This window comes from Ascaphus truei, chromosome 7, assembly GCF_040206685.1.
Source record: "Ascaphus truei isolate aAscTru1 chromosome 7, aAscTru1.hap1, whole genome shotgun sequence".
NCBI classification, from domain to species: Eukaryota; Metazoa; Chordata; class Amphibia; order Anura; family Ascaphidae; genus Ascaphus; species Ascaphus truei.
Genome location: NC_134489.1, coordinates 44186723 through 44207684, shown reverse-complemented (window position 1 = coordinate 44207684; position 20962 = coordinate 44186723). Strand labels below are relative to the sequence as shown.

Here is a 20962-nt window from a genome sequence, read left to right as displayed (position 1 = left end):
GGAGAGTCTGGGCTCCCGGGAGGGCGGCTCGTACACATGGTATGATGGAGGAGTCTGGCTCCTGGGAGGGCGGCTCGTACACATGGTATGGGGGAGTCGTGGTCCCCGGCGAGGGCGGCTCGTACACATGGTATGGGGGAGTCTGGCCCCCGGGAGGGCGGCTCGTACACATGGTATGGGGGGGGGGGGGGGGGAGTCTGGTTTCCCGGGAAGGGCGGCTCGTACACATGGTATGGGGGAGAGTCTGGTTCCCCCGGGAGGGCGGCTCATACACATGGTATGGGGGAGAGTCTGGTCCCGGGAGGGCGGCTCGTACACATGGTATGGGGGAGAGTCTGGTCCCCAGGAGGGCGGCTCGTACACATGGTATGGGGGGGGGAGTCTGGTTTCCCGGGAGGGCGGCTCGTACACATGGTATGGGGGAGAGTCTGGCCCCCCGGGAGGGCGGCTCGTACACATGGGAACAAACAAACAATGGGGGAGCATGGGATTAGAAAGACATATACAATAATAATGGTGATGAATATTGACAGTAAGTTCCAATGGTGGGGGCGGATTGTAAATATAATAATACTTACACGGCCATGTGTAAGCAACCACAATTAGTGATCACCTCCTTGAGGGCGAGCTGTGCCTCTCCCACTAGATATAGCTGTATGTTGATAGGGTTAGGGGAAATGATATATAATCTATAAGGCTATACTCACACGGCCCTGTGTGAGCTGGTGTAGAAATTGGTTACTTTTGGGGTTAAATTTAACCCATCCACATCTATTCGTCACGTAATGGGGGTTTTCCTCCAGTATCCAGGGCAGCACGAAAATCAGTGCTAACTCCCAGGCGTCAGCCAGGCTCTCCCCCCAGGTGTTATGATGCGGGGGGGGGGAGGGGTTGGGTGATGAGAAAAACGAGTGAGGCACGGTTCCAGTTAAATATTCACAAGAAATCGCATTTATTAATTAAAACAGCAAAGGGACTCACATACATATAGAATGGGACCCCTGGCCCTCCTCACGCAGTCCAGGATCGAGTTTGAGCAGCTTTGTGCGCCCTTCCCGCGTCCGGGATGCAGGAAGAAAAAACTATCCTGCTGGGCTGCAAACACTGCTCCACGGTCTGACTGCGGAAGCCTCCTTAGGTCAAAATATTCTGGTGGTTTAGAGCAACGCGTTTCGTCGACACATCGACTTCCTCAGGCTCAAACACATGGTATGGGGGAGAGTCTGGTGCCCGGGGAGGGCGGCTTGTACACATGGTATGGAGAGAGTCTGGCTCCTGGGAGGGCGGCTCGTACACATGAGTATGGGGGAGAGTCTGGCCCCCGGGAGGGCGGCTCGTACACATGGTATGGGGGAGAGTCTGGCCCCCGGGAGGGCGGCTCGTACACATGGTATGGGGGAGAGTCTGGCTCCCGGGAGGGCGGCTCGTAAACATGGTATGGGGGAGAGAGTCTGGCTCCCGGAGGGGCGGCTCGTACAATGGTATGGGGGAGAGTCTGGCTCCTGCGAGGCGCGCCTCGTACACATGGTATGGGGGAGAGTCTGGTCCCCCGGGAGGGCGGCTCGTACACATGGTATGGGGGAGAGTCAGGTCCCCGGGAGGGCGGCTCATACACATGGTATGGGGGAGAGTCTGGCTCCAGGGAGGGCGGCTTGTACACATGGTATGGGGGAGAGTCCGGCTCCCGGGAGGGCGGTTTATACACATGGTATGGGGGAGAGTCCGCTCCGGGAGGGCGGCTCGTACACATGGTTTGGTGGTAGAGTCTAGCCTCCTTCTAAGGGGGAGTTTATGGATCGTTCCCAGGTATGCGCCGAATCAATCTCAGTAATATGTCTCATAATGGTCTTATCACTGGTAAATCAAAGTGTGCAGTTTGTTGTGTTTTATTGGACAATACCACCGCTTCTCAGAGCTTTCCTTTCTTCTTTGAATTGGACTCAATAAAAACACTTGAAACATCTCAAACAATCCTGTAATGAGCTGTTACCACCCTCCTACACACTGTATCACAACAGGTAAAGATCTGTAAGGGTTTAGCACCTTCGCACACACTTTAATCCGGAGCTTGGCTGATGTCATCAGGAAAGAACATCATGACGCCAACCACCCGAAAAAAAGAGATCCAGTTCTCAGCAATGGCGCAGAAAATGGAGGAGAAAGTGATGCTAACGAGTTACTCCAGAGTAACAGATTATTCCGACACCAGCAGCAGAATCACTAGGCGATGATTATCGCTGAGAAATGAAGCATTTCAGGAGTCTTCTCAGAATTAGTGCTTCAGGAGAAGTTTTACTAACCGGCCCTCTCGCAGATTTTCCATGCCCCCCCCCGCGCCTGCGGAGCCCCCCGGGAACGCAAGTCTGAGGACGCTTGTTCTTGCAAACGCAAACTGCAGCTCTGCCAGGGCCGCTGTATAAATGGTCTCACACTGAAAGGTCATTTCTCTGTTCCTTGGAGCGAGGAGACGCCATGCTGTGGGGATGTGAGCAGGCAGAAATATAGGATGTGTCCCACTTTAACATGTCAGCTAATCCGAAGGTTAGAGTGTGTCTAACCCCAAGAAAGGACGCAGACATCCTCCTGACAAACTGGGGTGAGAGGTGCGGGGGCGCCACGGGCCGCATGGGGCGCCACGGCCGCAGGGGGGCACGGACATGGTACTCGCTACAGAATACGTAACTAGCCACAAGACATTAACAGTCATTGTAACGTTTTTCTAACTGATTTTAGCGTCTCATTTTCCTGCTCCCAGACTTTTTTCTGAAGTATTTATGCTCCTAACAGAGAATCTGAAGGGCAACAAAGAAAGGCTCAGTTACTGGTACGACAGCCAGCAGCACACCCCAAAACTTCTCTAGGATCAGCACAGCAACTTTAGCTCTGTGCTAAAAACACACTACTGTATATACATACATACATACACACACACACACACACACACACACACACACCACACACACAGCACACACACACACACACACACACACACACACACACTCACAGTGTGTGTGTGATAAGTAATCCCAATGCACGGACCGGCGCCGCGATCTCAATGCACGGACCGGTGCCGCGATCCTACTGCACGGACCGGCGCCGCGATCCCGCTGCACTGATGGGTTTTGGGGCCTACAAGTCACTCTGCTTTTTGAGTTCAAGAAATACTTCCCAAACCCCTGTGGTGAAAGTTTGGGGCCGGTCTCGGTATGTTCCTCGCCTGTCAGTCACAGTGGGTTCTGGCTGAATGGAAGTTCCGATTGGATGAACAAATAAGAACTTGAGGGGCTGAGTCCATATTGGAATTTCAAATGCGTCTCCACCGCGCACTGGCGTTCACCACCTGAAGGACCTCACAAACATGTCCCTCTTCTGCCAGGTAGAGCGGAGCAGGGCCCGGGCGTGACACAGCTGGCAGGGCGCTCGGGCGCTCCCTGCACTCAAACAGCGGCACGGAAAAGAAAGAAGAAAATGCGTCTCGCAGAGGTGTACGGCCGTCTCTTCCGAATAACATGGCCGGGAGTCTGTTCCCTTCCCGGATCTCCAGCCGTGTGCGCCGAGATTGACAGGGACATGCAGCTATGCTGCCTCACAAGGAATATGGTGCACCTCTGTTTTCACGTGGTGTGTGTGTGTTTCGGAGCACACAGAACCAGCAGCGCCGATAACAGTCAGCACTGATAGTGGGGTGGAGATGTGGAACAGCCGCCCAGCAGAGGCAGCCTTTCTCCACCTCTAGAAACCGTCTTGTAGTTAATGAACGGGGGTCTCTATGGTGGGGGCAGAGGGAGCCAGTGATGTGCAGAAAAGCCACTTCTTCAGGACCACTCGGTCAAGGGCAAACACTATTTACCAATGGTTTAATAAGCAACGTGACATCTATTCACACCCCCAAAATCCCAGGGGTGTCGATCGCTGGCGCCAGCCTGCTTTCAATGAATGAGACCCCCACTGTTTGAAGTGGGGAAAAGGTCACAGCTTTATTTAACAGTCACATCCAAAAATAGCCAGCCAGCCCCCAAAACACAAGACACAGGACAGACTGCGTCCTGGACAAGCCATGGAGGAGATTGGCAGCAGTTATTTATTCAGCTGCCCTCCCTCGCTCAGGATGCTTATCGAGCAGTCCTCCGGGGCTGCTTGGGCCCAGCCGTGCAGCTGGCACCCAGCATATTCCACCATGTGAAGTGGGCAGTCGGCCTGACCGTAAAACCAGCCCCTTCTGCCTACCAACCTCCTCTTGCAGCTCTGCACAGGCCCGAGCATACCGCCGGCACCTTTCCATTTTCCTGCATCCTATATCCCGGATGGAACAGGGAAGATAAAACCTGGATTGACATAACTTAAAACAATATCCGTTCTCCGAATACTAGGGGTGGGCGGCCTGCAAGATAAGATCATCTAGCCTCTCCTGCACGTAGAGCGGTCACCTACACCCCCCCCCCGCAGGTAGCTTGGTCACCTACACCCCCCCCCGCTTGTAGAACAGTCACCTACACCTCCCCCTGCACATAGACCGGTCACCTCCAACCCCCCCAAACGTAGCCTGGTCACCTTCAGCCCCCCCTGCATGTAGAACGGTCACCACCACCCCCCCCCCCCCACACGTAGCCTGGTCATCTCCAGCCCCCTCTGCACATAGACCGGTCACCTCCACCCCCGTACATAGCCTGGTCACCTCCAACCCCCCCAAACGTAGCCTGGTCACCTTCAGCCCCCCCTGCATGTAGAACAGTCACTACCACCCCCCCCCCCCCCCCGCACGTAGCCTGGTCACCTCCAGCACCCCCTGCACATAGACCGGTCACCTCCACCCCCGTACATAGCCAGGTCACCTCCACCCCCCCACACGTAGCCTGGTCACCTTCAGCCCCCCCTGCATGTAGAACGGTCACCACCCCCCCCCCCCACACGTAGCCTGGTCATCTCCAGCCCCCTCTGCACATAGACCGGTCACCTCCACCCCCGTACATAGCCTGGTCACCTCCAACCCCCCCAAACGTAGCCTGGTCACCTTCAGCCCTCCCTGCATGTAGAACAGTCACTACCACCCCCCCCCCCCCCCCCGCACGTAGCCTGGTCACCTCCAGCACCCCCTGCACATAGACCGGTCACCTCCACCCCCCGTACATAGCCAGGTCACCTCCACCCCCCCACACGTAGCCTGGTCACCTGCCCCCATCGCCCCCCCCCCCCCGCACCTAGCCTGGTCGCCTTCACGTAGCCTGGTCACCTCCACCCCCCCCCCCCCCCCACACACACACACGTAGCCTGGTCACCTGCCCCCATCGCCCCCCCCCCCCCGCACCTAGCCTGGTCGCCTTCACGTAGCCTGGTCACCTCCACCCCCCCCCCCCCACACACACACACGTAGCCTGGTCACCTCCCCCCTCGCACGTAGCCTGGTCACCTTCATGTAGCCTAGTCACCTCCACCTCCCCCCCCCCCACACGTAGCCTGGTCACCTCCCCCCTCGCACGTAGCCTGGTCACCTCGACCCCCCCCTGCACGTAGCCTGGTCACCTCGACCCCCACCCCTGCACGTAGCCTGGTCACTTCCAGCCCCTCCCTCCCCCCCCCCCGCCGGGCAGACCAGCCGTTCTTTGATCAGCCCAGAGGGGCCCCCTGTCTGACCGGATAGTTGCCTCTGGCCGGCCACATGCTGGGCTCTTTGCCTCTTCTCTGTATCTAGTCTGCAGCCAGAGGGGCCAGCAACGCCTCACCTGGAACTTCGGGTAGCAAAAGGGTTACAACTGAGAAGCAATCAATCACGGCAATTACCGCTTCCGGAGGCAAGAGAGCAGGACGCAGCTTCGCGCTCATTGCAAAAGACACGACCTGCAGAGATATTCCACAGCAGGCTCAGATTGCCGATATGACAAATATACATTAGTAAACAAGCCGTGACAAGCGGCGCAGACCGTGGTATGTGCCGGCGCGTTCCACGTGCTGGAAACGGAGGTGCCCTCAGTGAGGATGGTGGGGAAGTCCATGCAATGGACGCTCTGGCTGGGTCAGCGAGCTGGAAGAGGCCGGATTAGAGCGAGTAAAGACCTATGTGAAAGTAACAAGGACTTCTCCATGTAACCCCGTGTCCCAGCACATGACTAGGAGGAGAAGGCCTTAGCAACGACATGGAGTCGGGTAACATTACACGGGCACCTAACCAGCGTCATGCTTAGCGCCGGCAGAAGAACGGCACATTTCCATGGACCCGGCTGTTGGGCCCGTTAAAGTGTTAAAAGGAATGTGTTGTATGGCTGAGCGCTCTCTCCTCACTGCAAGTCCAATCTCCTTTCTAAGTGGGAGTAGCGCTGATGTCCCTATGAAGAAAGAACATCGCGTCCCTGCAAGGTCGGAGGACGGCCGGTAATAAGGGAATATCCATGCAAATTGCCTCGGACTCATTTATCCCCAACTGCTCCGACTGGATCAGGAGGCGGCGCTCAGACTTACTCGCAGTGGGTAGAATACTGATTGAAGACAAAGTGCTCCCAGTCACAGATCCGACGGTCACCCGGTGTGCTCGGCACTGTACGTCACACAGGAGTAATTTGTCCCTGATCGCAACATTGCATCCAATGTGCACAGGGAGCCTTACATTGGCATCTACCACTTCAGAGACCAGCTCCTTCCAGACGCGTTTCCCGTTTGGTGCTAATCCTCTTGTTTAATATGAGCGTGCTGAACTGTATGATGATACGGAGTATCTATCGCTACACTAACAGCCCCAGAGCCCGCTATATGGAGGGTGTTAGAGGTCAGAAAGGGAAGAAGCTTTGTCAGGTGACACCCAGTCTAAGCCGTGGTACAATAGGGCACTCAGTGGGTTCTAAGACGTGGTACAATAGGGCTCTCAGTGGGTTCTAAGGCGTGGTACAATAAGGCACTCAGTGGGTTCTAAGGCGTGGTACAATAAGGCACTCAGTAGGTTCTAAGGCGTGGTACAATAAGGCACTCAGTGGGTTCTAAGACGTGGTACAATAGGGCACTCAGTGGGTTCTAAGGCGTGGTACAATAGGGCACTCAATGGGTTCTAAGGCGTGTACAATAAGGGACTCAGTGGGTTCTAAGGCGTGGTACAATAGGGCACTCAGTGGGTTCTAAGGCGTGGTACAATAAGGCACTCAGTGGGTTCTAAGACGTGGTACAATAGGGCACTCAGTGGGTTCTAAGACGTGGCACAATAGGGCACCCAGTGGGTTCTAAGGCGTGTACAATAAGGGACTCAGAGGGTTCTAAGGCGTGGTACAATAGGGCACTCAGTGGGTTCTAAGGCGTGGTACAATAAGGCACTCAGTGGGTTCTAAGGCGTGGTACAATATGGCACTCAGTGGGTTCTAAGGCGTGGTACAATATGGCACTCAGTGGGTTCTAAGGCGTGGTACAATAAGGCACTCAGTGGGTTCTAAGGCGTGGTACAATATGGCACTCAGTGGGTTCTAAGGCGTGGTACAATATGGCACTCAGTGGGTTCTAAGGCGTGGTACAATAAGGCACTCAGTGGGTTCTAAGGCATGGTACAATAAGGCACTCAGTGGGTTCTAAGGCGTGGTACAATAGGGCACTCAGTGGGTTCTAAGGCGTGGTACAATAAGGCACTCAGTGGGTTCTAAGACGTGGTACAATAGGGCACTCAGTGGGTTCTAAGGCGTGGTACAATAAGGGACTCAGTGGGTTCTAAGGCGTGGTACAATAGGGCACTCAGTGGGTTCTAAGGCGTGGTACAATAAGGCACTCAGTGGGTTCTAAGACATGGTACAATAGGGCACCCAGTGGGTTCTAAGGCGTGGTACAATAGGGCACTCAGTGGGTTCTAAGACGTGGTACAATAGGGCACTCAGTGGGTTCTAAGGCGTGGTACAATAAGGCACTCAGTGGGTTCTAAGGCGTGGTACAATATGGCACTCAGTGGGTTCTTAAGGCGTGGTACAATAAGGCACTCAGTGGGTTCTAAGACGTGGTACAATAGGGCACTCAGTGGGTTCTAAGACGTGCTACAATAGGGCACTCAGTGGGTTCTAAGGCGTGGTACAATAGGGCACTCAGTGGGTTCTAAGGAGTGGTACAATAAGGCACTCAGTGGGTTCTAAGGCGTGGTACAATAAGGCACTCAGTGGGTTCTAAGGCGTGGTACAATAGGGCACTCAATGGGTTCTAAGGCGTGGTACAATAGGGCATTTAGACTGGTTACAATGGGCGGACAAATCCAAACAGAAGCTCCTAACAAAACCCTGGAGATCAGACTCCATATTACGGATTAATAACCACAGGCAGTTTTGAGACTGACGAGTACACGGAACAACCGCCACCTTCCCAGGGGCCAGACATGCCTGCCTGAGAAAGGAGGTACAAAGGGGGGGTCACGTGGCGGCAACCCCGAGATCCTGATCACGCACTTACTGGGAATCGTAAATAACAGGGGGGCGGGGGGGGGGTCTTTCCCGTTTATATACACACATTATATATGCTACACACACAAAGTAAAATACCCTTTCTTTCATGATCTATAAAATATTTATAATATTATATATAATATTCATGAACTTTTCCCTTTCGAATTTACAACCTCGAGATTTAATATTTTAGTCAGGCTATTAATAGAAGAGGACACATATATATATATATCTCACAAAGAACGCGTATTGCCTATTTATGGGATAAATTACACAAACATGTACAATATATCAGCAACCCATTATACAGCTCAGTATCTGCACACCCCACACACAGCTGCCACTTCGCGTAACACTAAGTGCGGCACTGATACAATATAACACGCCTGAGCTTCAGAGTGTGTGATAAGGACACGCGTTTCACTCTCCGGGTCTGAGCTGTCCGCACACCTGGTACATGGAGAAGTGCTGTCTGTTCCCATCTCCGCTGAGGCTGGAACACTACGAGGGGAGAAATCCCGCAGCGTATTACTCCTGCGAAATTAGCGGTTTCATTTCCAGAGCCGGCTGCCTGGGAGACGCAGCAGCTGGATAGCAGGTCTGTACTGCGCTACTGCACGAGATCTCTTCAAAAAACACACCCCAAGCGGTGTCGTCAGTCATATGAGAACACGCCGGGCTGCAGCACACAAATATGTATTATTACACAGGCGTGCTGTGAGAGTGATGCTCTGCGTATTATTACACAGGCTTGCTGTGACAGTGATGCTCTGCATATTATTACACAGGCTTGCTGTGAGAGTGATGCTCTGCGTATTATTACACAGGCTTGCTGTGAGTGATGCTCTGCGTATTATTACACAGGCTTGCTGTGAGAGTGATGCTCTGCGTATTATTACACAGGCGTGCTGTGAGAGTGATGCTCTGCGTATTATTACACAGGCTTGCTGTGAGAGCAATGCTCTGCGTATTATTACACAGCCTTGCTGTGAGAGTGATGCTCTGCGTATTATTACACAGGCGTGCTGTGAGAGTGATGCTCTGTGAATTATTACACAGGCTTGCCGTGAGAGTGATGCTCTGCGTATTATTACACAGGCTTGCTGTGAGAGTGATGCTCTGCGTATTATTACACAGGCTTGCTGTGAGAGTGATGCTCTGCGTATTATTACACAGGCTTGCTGTGAGATGCTCTGCGTATTATTACACAGACTTGCTGTGAGTAATGCTCTGCGTATTATTACACAGGCTTGCTGTGAGAGTAATGCTCTGCGTATTATTACACAGGCGTGCTGTGAGAGTGATGCTCTGTGTATTATTACACAGGCTTGCTGTGAGAGTAATGCTCTGCGTATTATTACACAGGCTTGCTGTGAGAGTGATGCTCTGTGTATTATTACACAGGCTTGCTGTGAGATGCTCTGCATATTATTACACAGGCTTGCTGTGAGAGTAATGCTCTGCGTATTATTACACAGGCTTGCTGTGAGAGTGATGCTCTGCGTATTATTATACAGGCTTGCTGTGGGAGTGATGCTCTGCGTATTACACAGGCTTGCTGTGAGTAATGCTCTGCATATTATTACACAGGCTTGCTGTGAGAGTGATGCTCTGTGAATTATTACACAGGCTTGCCGTGAGAGTGATGCTCTGCGTATTATTACACAGGCTTGCTGTGAGAGTGATGTTCTGTGAATTATTACACAGGCTTGCCGTGAGAGTGATGCTCTGCGTATTATTACACAGGCTTGCTGTGAGATGCTCTGCGTATTATTACACAGGCTTGCTGTGAGAGTAATGCTCTGCATATTATTACACAGGCTTGCTGTGACAGTGATGCTCTGCGTATTATTACACATGCTTGCCCTGAGAGTAATGCTCTGCGTATTATTACACAGGCTTGCTGTGAGAGTGATGCTCTGCGTATTATTACACAGGCTTGCAGTGAGGGTAATGCTCTGCGTATTATTACACAGGCTTGCTGTGAGAGTGATGCTCTGCGTATTATTACACAGGCTTGCTGTGAGAGTGATGCTCTGCGTATTATTACACAGGCTTGCTGTGAGTGATGCTCTGCGTATTATTACACAGGCTTGCTGTGAGTAATGCTCTGCGTATTATTACACAGGCTTGCTGTGAGAGATGCTCTGAATATTATTACACAGGCTTGCTGTGAGAGTAATGCTCTGCGTATTATTACACAGGCTTGCTGTGAGAGTAATGCTCTGTGTATTACACAGGCTTGCAGTGAAAGTGATGCTCTGCGTATTATTACACAGGCTTGCTGTGAGTAATGCTCTGCGTATTATTACACAGGCGTGCTGTGAGAGTGATGCTCTGCGTATTATTACACAGGCTTGCTGTGAGAGTAATGCTCTGCGTATTATTACACAGGCTTGCTGTGAGAGTGATGCTCTGCGTATTATTACACAGGCTTGCTGTGAGAGTAATGCTCTGCGTATTATTACACAGGCTTGCTGTGAGTGATGCTCTGCGTATTATTACACAGGCTTGCTGTGTGAGTAATGCTCTGCGTATTATTACACAGGCTTGCTGTGAGAGTGATGCTCTGCGTATTATTACACAGGCTTGCTGTGAGAGTGATGCTCTGCGTATTATTACACAGGCTTGCTGTGAGAGCAATGCTCTGCGTATTATTACACAGGCTTGCTGTGAGAGCAATGCTCTGCGTATTATTACACAGGCTTGCTGTGAGAGCAATGCTCTGCGTATTATTACACAGGCTTGCTGTGAGAGTGATGCTCTGCGTATTAGGATATAGGACAAGACGGGCGCACACAGCAGGGGATTCAATGTTTCGTCCTGTGTCTCAGACGCGCAATATTAGAGTGCTAGCTGTTTGGTGCAGGGATCCGTGTAACGCACACGGATCTGGGACACGGAGCAGCGCGGCTGTAAATCTCGCGGGTGGAGGCGCACTTTATGAGCTGCGAGCGGAGAGCTCGCATGACTAACAGATAAATTGCATCACGGTAATGAAAACAGCGATTTCTGACACTAGCATTTCATAAATCTGCTTTATTCGGTCATTTAGAAGCTGGCACAGATTTGCAATGCAAAGTCATTCGGGGAGCTGGGGATTCAGTGCAGCCGAAGAGGCTTTAATAGGGGAACAAAATCCCCAACGCACGGGAGAGAAGTCTTTGCTTTTCCAAGCTAACAGCCCGGCTTACGTTCACCTACAGACGCACACAACCACACCGCACACGGGCACAGGAAGCCGTGTAAAGCTCCTCGTCTACCCGGTCACTTAGACTGCAAGCTCTGCAGGGCAGCAGATCTCTGCAATGGTAACTCTGCATCGACGGGGGTTGTGTGCTCGGAAACTCAAGCCGATGCATTGTTATTGCTGCGATTTGGGTCGCCCGGGTGTCGCAGGTACCGAGGCGCACAGCTGCCTGCTCCCGCTCCACAAATAACGCAGCGTAGGGGCTAATTCCAAGGGAGCAATTACTTTGAGGTAACCACACTCGTGTGGTGCCCTTAGCCTGAAACATACGGTCAACGTCCTTCTGCACAGAGCAGTGGCCATCACTAGGGCAATGTCCTGACAGAAGTGAGCCTTTTCACACATTCACATACTGGGTTTGATTTGAGCCTCTTAGTCACACACATCCCCGGAGCAATCTACAAGCAATGTATAGTAACACGCCTCATTAAACATGGCGGCCATTGAGAGCTGCAACCCGAGCCGCTTCAGCTCTCTGGCGTCATCGCTGCCTAATATAAATGGCAGGCCTCGGGAGGAGACGCGCCTGCGGCCGGAGGACCGTCACCGGTGGTGTTCCTAAAACACGGCGCGGCCCAGGAAAACCGGGCTAAATACAGCAGAAATATTCCATTTCTTATGAATAATTCACGGGGGGGTTGGGGGGGGGGTTATTTCTACATTATTCGCAAACATCAAAGCTGCCGTGGGAAGGTGCGCCGGTGCCAACCCCAGCAGAGGTGGCGAGCCCGCGACCTTTCCAGTCACGGCTTTGATGTGCTTCAGAAAAAGGAAGAAAAAAAAAGCTTCTTATTAAAAAATTGCCCCGAAGACTTGCAAGAGAAAATTATAATGAACTCAGCGAGGGGAAAGGAGAGAATTGTGTGTCAGGTTCAATAAGATCTGTGAAATAAATCACCAACTCGGGGGTGAGAGAGGAAGGCGTTTCTGGGGAGGATTCTGCCCCAGAGGGGGCTGCACCAACTCCTCTCTAGAGTAATACTTTATTCTTATTCAAATGAGGTGATCAGAAGGGGCGGGCAGGCACATGGCTGTGTGAGCCCCGCGCTGTGATGTGTGTGCGACACAGACTATGAGACTAATAATGGGCCCCTCCCCCAGCGCTGCCCTGTGTAACGCAGAGTACCATGAATCTGATTCCTGACCCGGGTACCGCAGAGTACCGGGTACCGCCTCTCCGCACCTCGGGGGGGAGGAGGGGGGCCTCTCCGCATCCCGGGGGGGGGGGGGGCGCCTCTCCGCACCCCGGGGGGGGGGAGGGCCTCTCCGCACCCCGGGCCTACAAAGAACATTGTTGCTATTTAAGGTCAGACATTTATGAATATAATTTGTATACAAAATAAGTATAACTGCTGCTGCCGCCTCCTGATTCTCCTTCAGGATGTTTCATTAACAGGACATAATCCTGATGAGGAATAGGTCCGGCATTATTTGAAGAAACATGTTATGATAATAACAATTAGAATAATGGTAATTAGTTCTCATATCCACTGCTGCTATGCGAGCGCTCTCCAAAGTACGTGCGTGCATTGTAAATAATTACAATAATTTAGCGAAATGATGTATTTCCTGATTATTCCAAGTACAGCAGGTAATTTATTACCCACAATGTGTCACTGACCGGTCTCGTAGGACTACCTGCTGTTCGGACCTAAATACTGAAAATGTAAAATGATCGGAGTCGTCCCCTCCCTCCGTGAGGACTGGTCCTTCACTTAAAGAATACGAGCCTGGTGCTCTAGGGCAGTATCAGCAAGGGAGCGATCTGTCTAAGGCCGAGTCCATGGTCAGCGCTTATCCGCTGACCCGTGTGGAGGCCGCTGACGCTTCTCAGTGAGCCCCTGCAGCCACAATGAGAGCGGCTTTAGCAGGGGCTCGCGCACGCTTCCGCAGGCGTGCGGAGGAGTAGCTCTTAAAAAAATTTCCGTTTCGGCAGGGCCGGTCACGTGAGCGGTTTGCCCAATGAAGGCGAACCAGCTCCGTGACGTCACTGGCCCGCCCGACGGCGCGCAAACTAAGGCCAGGGAAAGCACCCGCTTTCCCTCAGCGCGCCTCCGCACGGCTGCAGTTACCATGGACTCCGCCTAATGCATCAACAATCCCAACACTGCTGCCAAGTCCCACCTCAAAGGGCAGCAGCCAATGGGCCAGATGCAACGTCACCGTCTTACAATATTGTTGACAGAAGAACATTTAAGAATGGTGGTTGGACCATCGTTGGAACAAGACTTAACAGTATAATAAATATAAGTCACAATACAACTATACATTTGGAAGGAATGTCTTAGCCAAGTAAATACAACAAAGATTGGACTCCGCTACACTTCTCTACTGTGTACCCAGAAATAAATATACCATTTTGCTTTTCCTTGTACACAGAACGCTTTCTGCAATAAGAGTGGAAACCAGCGTGGAGACGCTTCTGTGTACTACTGTATTCCAACAAGGGTTTTACCAAGTAACGGAGAGGCACAGACCCACAAACATGGTACAAACCCAGCAATACGCTCTGTGCTCATGGCACAGCTACGCCCAGGGGTCCTTCCGGAACCATCCATCGGGCCCGCTCTGTGCTCATGGCACAGCTACGCCCAGGGGTCCTTCTGTAACCATACATCGGGCCCACTCTGTGCTCATGGCACAGCTACGCCCAGGGGTCCTTCCGGAACCATACATCGGGCCCGCTCTGTGCTCATGGCACAGCTACGCCCAGGGGTCCTTCCGGAACCATACATCGGGCCCGCTTTGTGCTCATGGCACAGCTACGCCCAGGGGTCCGTCCGTAACCATACATCGGGCCCGCTCTGTGCTCATGGCACAGCTACGCCCAGGGGTCCTTCTGTAACCATACATCGGGCCCACTCTGTGCTCATGGCACAGCTACGCCCAGGGGTCCTTCCGGAACCATACATCGGGCCCGCTCTGTGCTCATGGCACAGCTACGCCCAGGGGTCCTTCTGTAACCATACATCGGGCCCGCTCTGTGCTCATGGCACAGCTACGCCCAGGGGTCCTTCCGGAACCATCCATCGTGCCCACTCTGTGCTCATGGCACAGCTACGCCCAGGGGTCCTTCTGTAACCATACATCGGGCCCACTCTGTGCTCATGGCACAGCTACGCCCAGGGGTCCTTCCGGAACCATACATCGGGCCCGCTCTGTGCTCATGGCACAGCTACGCCCAGGGGTCCTTCTGTAACCATACATCGGGCCCGCTCTGTGCTCATGGCACAGCTACGCCCAGGGGTCCTTCTGTAACCATACATCGGGCCCGCTCTGTGCTCATGGCACAGCTACGCCCAGGGGTCCTTCTGTAACCATACATCGGGCCCGCTCTGTGCTCATGGCACAGCTACGCCCAGGGGTCCTTCTGTAACCATACATCGGGCCCGCTCTGTGCTCATGGCACAGCTACGCCCAGGGGTCCTTCGGGCCCGCTCTGTGCTCATGGCACAGCTACGCCCAGGGGTCCTTCTGTAACCATACATCGGGCCCGCTCTGTGCTCATGGCACAGCTACGCCCAGGGGTCCTTCCGGAACCATCCATCGGGCCCGCTCTGTGCTCATGGCACAGCTACGCCCAGGGGTCCTTCTGTAACCATACATCGGGCCCGCTCTGTGCTCATGGCACAGCTACGCCCAGGGGTCCTTCCGGAACCATACATCGGGCCCGCTCTGTGCTCATGGCACAGCTACGCCCAGGGGTCCTTCCGGAACCATACATCGGGCCCGCTTTGTGCTCATGGCACAGCTACGCCCAGGGGTCCGTCCGTAACCATACATCGGGCCCGCTCTGTGCTCATGGCACAGCTACGCCCAGGGGTCCTTCTGTAACCATACATCGGGCCCACTCTGTGCTCATGGCACAGCTACGCCCAGGGGTCCTTCCGGAACCATACATCGGGCCCGCTCTGTGCTCATGGCACAGCTACGCCCAGGGGTCCTTCTGTAACCATACATCGGGCCCGCTCTGTGCTCATGGCACAGCTACGCCCAGGGGTCCTTCCGGAACCATCCATCGTGCCCACTCTGTGCTCATGGCACAGCTACGCCCAGGGGTCCTTCTGTAACCATACATCGGGCCCACTCTGTGCTCATGGCACAGCTACGCCCAGGGGTCCTTCCGGAACCATACATCGGGCCCGCTCTGTGCTCATGGCACAGCTACGCCCAGGGGTCCTTCTGTAACCATACATCGGGCCCGCTCTGTGCTCATGGCACAGCTACGCCCAGGGGTCCTTCTGTAACCATACATCGGGCCCGCTCTGTGCTCATGGCACAGCTACGCCCAGGGGTCCTTCTGTAACCATACATCGGGCCCGCTCTGTGCTCATGGCACAGCTACGCCCAGGGGTCCTTCTGTAACCATACATCGGGCCCGCTCTGTGCTCATGGCACAGCTACGCCCAGGGGTCCTTCGGGCCCGCTCTGTGCTCATGGCACAGCTACGCCCAGGGGTCCTTCTGTAACCATACATCGGGCCCGCTCTGTGCTCATGGCACAGCTACGCCCAGGGGTCCTTCCGGAACCATACATCGGGCCCGCTCTGTGCTCATGGCACAGCTACGCCCAGGGGTCCTTCTGTAACCATACATCGGGCCCGCTCTGTGCTCATGGCACAGCTACGCCCAGGGGTCCTTCCGGAACCATCCATCGGGCCCACTCTGTGCTCATGGCACAGCTACGCCCAGGGGTCCTTCTGTAACCATACATCGGGCCCACTCTGTGCTCATGGCACAGCTACCCCCAGGGGTCCTTCTGTAACCATACATCGGGCCCGCTCTGTGCTCATGGCACAGCTACGCCCAGGGGTCCTTCCGGAACCATACATCGGGCCCGCTCTGTGCTCATGGCACAGCTACGCCCAGGGGTCCTTCTGTAACCATACATCGGGCCCGCTCTGTGCTCATGGCACAGCTACGCCCAGGGGTCCTTCTGTAACCATACATCGGGCCCGCTCTGTGCTCATGGCACAGCTACGCCCAGGGGTCCTTCTGTAACCATACATCGGGCCCGCTCTGTGCTCATGGCACAGCTACGCCCAGGGGTCCTTCTGGAACCATACATCGGGCCCGCTTTGTGCTCATGGCACAGCTACGCCCAGGGGTCCGTCCGTAACCATACATCGGGCCCGCTCTGTGCTCATGGCACAGCTACGCCCAGGGGTCCTTCCGGAACCATACATCGGGCCCGCTCTGTGCTCATGGCACAGCTACGCCCAGGGGTCCTTCTGTAACCATACATCGGGCCCGCTCTGTGCTCATGGCACAGCTACGCCCAGGGGTCCTTCCGGAACCATACATCGGGCCCGCTCTGTGCTCATGGCACAGCTACGCCCAGGGGTCCTTCCGGAACCATACATCGGGCCCGCTCTGTGCTCATGGCACAGCTACGCCCAGGGGTCCTTCTGTAACCATACATCGGGCCCGCTCTGTGCTCATGGCACAGCTACGCCCAGGGGTGCTTCTGTAACCATACATCGGGCCCGCTCTGTGCTCATGGCACAGCTACGCCCAGGGGTCCTTCTGTAACCATACATCGGGCCCGCTCTGTGCTCATGGCACAGCTACGCCCAGGGGTCCTTCCGGAACCATACATCGGGCCCGCTCTGTGCTCATGGCACAGCTACGCCCAGGGATCCTTCTGTAACCATACATCGGGCCCGCTCTGTGCTCATGGCACAGCTACGCCCAGGGGTCCTTCCGGAACCATCCATCGGGCCCACTCTGTGCTCATGGCACAGCTACGCCCAGGGGTCCTTCTGTAACCATACATCGGGCCCGCTCTGTGCTCATGGCACAGCTACGCCCAGGGGTCCTTCTGTAACCATACATCGGGCCCGCTCTGTGCTCATGGCACAGCTACGCCCAGGGGTCCTTCCGGAACCATACATCGGGCCCGCTCTGTGCTCACGGCACAGCTACGCCCAGGGGTCCTTCCGGAACCATACATCGGGCCCGCTCTGTGCTCATGGCACAGCTACGCCCAGGGGTCCTTCTGTAACCATACATCGGGCCCGCTCTGTGCTCATGGCACAGCTACGCCCAGGGGTCCTTCTGTAACCATACATCGGGCCCGCTCTGTGCTCATGGCACAGCTACGCCCAGGGGTCCTTCTGTAACCATACATCGGGCCCGCTCTGTGCTCATGGCACAGCTACGCCCAGGGGTCCTTCTGTAACCATACATCGGGCCCGCTCTGTGCTCATGGCACAGCTACGCCCAGGGGTCCTTCCGGAACCATACATCGGGCCCGCTTTGTGCTCATGGCACAGCTACGCCCAGGGGTCCTTCTGTAACCATACATCGGGCCCGCTCTGTGCTCATGGCACAGCTACGCCCAGGGGTCCGTCCGTAACCATACATCGGGCCCGCTCTGTGCTCATGGCACATCTACGCCCAGGGGTCCGTCCGTAACCATACATCGGGCCCGCTCTGTGCTCATGGCACAGCTACGCCCAGGGGTCCTTCCGGAACCATACATCGGGCCCGCTCTGTGCTCATGGCACAGCTACGCCCAGGGGTCCTTCTGTAACCATACATCGGGCCCGCTCTGTGCTCATGGCACAGCTACGCCCAGGGGTCCTTCCGGAACCATACATCGGGCCCGCTCTGTGCTCATGGCACAGCTACGCCCAGGGGTCCTTCTGTAACCATACATCGGGCCCGCTCTGTGCTCATGGCACAGCTACGCCCAGGGGTCCTTCTGTAACCATACATCGGGCCTGCTCTGTGCTCATGGCACAGCTACGCCCAGGGGTCCTTCTGTAACCATACATCGGGCCCGCTCTGTGCTCATGGCACAGCTACGCCCAGGGGTCCTTCCGGAACCATACATCGGGCCCGCTCTGTGCTCATGGCACAGCTACGCCCAGGGGTCCGTCCGTAACCATACATCGGGCCCGCTCTGTGCTCATGGCACATCTACGCCCAGGGGTCCGTCCGTAACCATACATCGGGCCCGCTCTGTGCTCATGGCACAGCTACGCCCAGGGGTCCTTCCGGAACCATACATCGGGCCCGCTCTGTGCTCATGGCACAGCTACGCCCAGGGGTCCTTCTGTAACCATACATCGGGCCCGCTCTGTGCTCATGGCACAGCTACGCCCAGGGGTCCTTCCGGAACCATACATCGGGCCCGCTCTGTGCTCATGGCACAGCTACGCCCAGGGGTCCTTCTGTAACCATACATCGGGCCCGCTCTGTGCTCATGGCACAGCTACGCCCAGGGGTCCTTCTGTAACCATACATCGGGCCTGCTCTGTGCTCATGGCACAGCTACGCCCAGGGGTCCTTCTGTAACCATACATCGGGCCCGCTCTGTGCTCATGGCACAGCTACGCCCAGGGGTCCTTCCGGAACCATACATCGGGCCCGCTCTGTGCTCATGGCACAGCTACGCCCAGGGGTCCTTCTGTAACCATACATCGGGCCCGCTCTGTGCTCATGGCACAGCTACGCCCAGGGGTCCTTCCGGAACCATACATCGGGCCCGCTCTGTGCTCATGGCACAGCTACGCCCAGGGGTCCTTCCGTAACCATACATCGGGCCCGCTCTGTGCTCATGGCACAGCTACGCCCAGGGGTCCTCCTGTAACCATACATCGGGCCCGCTCTGTGCTCATGGCACAGCTACGCCCAGGGGTCCTTCTGTAACCATACATCGGGCCCGCTCTGTGCTCATGGCACAGCTACGCCCAGGGGTCCTTCTGTAACCATACATCGGGCCCGCTCTGTGCTCATGGCACAGCTACGCCCAGCTACGCCCAGGGGTCCTTCTGTAACCATACATCGGGCCTGCTCTGTGCTCATGGCACAGCTACGCCCAGGGGTCCTTCTGTAACCATACATCGGGCCCGCTCTGTGCTCATGGCACAGCTACGCCCAGGGGTCCTTCTGTAACCATACATCGGGCCCGCTCTGTGCTCATGGCACAGCTACGCCCAGGGTTCCTTCTGTAACCATACATCGGGCCCGCTCTGTGCTCATGGCACAGCTACGCCCAGGGGTCCTTCTGTAACCATACATCGGGCCCGCTCTGTGCTCATGGCACAGCTACGCCCAGGGGTCCTTCTGTAACCATACATCGGGCCCGCTCTGTGCTCATGGCACAGCTACGCCCAGGGGTCCTTCTGTAACCATACATCGGGCCCGCTCTGTGCTCATGGCACAGCTACGCCCAGGGGTCCTTCCGGAACCATACATCGGGCCCGCTCTGTGCTCATGGCACAGCTACGCCCAGGGGTCCTTCCGTAACCATCCATCGGGCCCGCTCTGTGCTCATGGCACAGCTACGCCCAGGGGTCCTTCTGTAACCATACATCGGGCCCTCTCTGTGCTCATGGCACAGCTACGCCCAGGGGTCCGTCCGTAACCATCCATCGGGCCCGCTCTGTGCTCATGGCACATCTACGCCCAGGGGTCCTTCTGTAACCATACATCGGGCCCGCTCTGTGCTCATGGCACAGCTACGCCCAGGGGTCCGTCCGTAACCATCCATCGGGCCCGCTCTGTGCTCATGGCACATCTACGCCCAGGGGTCCTTCTGTAACCATACATCGGGCCCGCTCTGTGCTCATGGCACAGCTACGCCCAGGGGTCCGTCCGTAACCATCCATCGGGCCCGCTCTGTGCTCATGGCACAGCTACGCCCAGGGGTCCTTCTGTAACCATACATCGGGCCCTCTCTGTGCTCATGGCACAGCTACGCCCAGGGGTCCGTCCGTAACCATCCATCGGGCCCGCTCTGTGCTCATGGCACATCTACGCCCAGGGGTCCTTCCGTAACCATACATCGGGCCCGCTCTGTGCTCATGGCACATCTACGCCCAGGGGTCCGTCCGTAACCATCCATCGGGCCCGAGGGAGAGAACAGCACAAAGGAGATTCCACAGCAAAGACTGCAGCTCCATAAAGCGTCTGCACAAGCACAGGATCACTGGCTAAGTAATGTGTTTACCAAGCTACACCAGTCCTTCCTGTCTGTAATTTACCGCTGCTGATCAGACTCAGAATCCATTAAGATTCTTTCAGTTTGATTTATCTCCCGCTCATGGCCGTTATCCGGAGCAGTGAGAGGAGGAAATATTACAGCGGGCTCGGTGCACCTGGCATTACGACCCTTGGAGCTGTACATACCCGACACACCTTGTTAGAATGAGTGATAAACTAGCTGCAGTAATAACACGAGCCAGTCTGTGCAAATCCCCAACGCGGCTCCCTTCCCTTGTGAGAGCGGGAAGGGATCTTACCCGGGTGATTAAAGTGTTTCCTGGCACACACGTACATTAGTGAGGATACAGTCGGGCGCCCTCCTCACA

General features: G+C 55.3%; 1 protein-coding gene across 1 annotated transcript in view; it reads right to left on the bottom strand.

Annotated features, from left to right (window-relative positions):
- Positions 1-20962, bottom strand: part of LOC142499160 (ephrin-A3-like) — a 138658-nt gene that overhangs the window by 75929 nt on the left and 41767 nt on the right. The gene's annotated exons all lie outside the window — the stretch shown is intronic.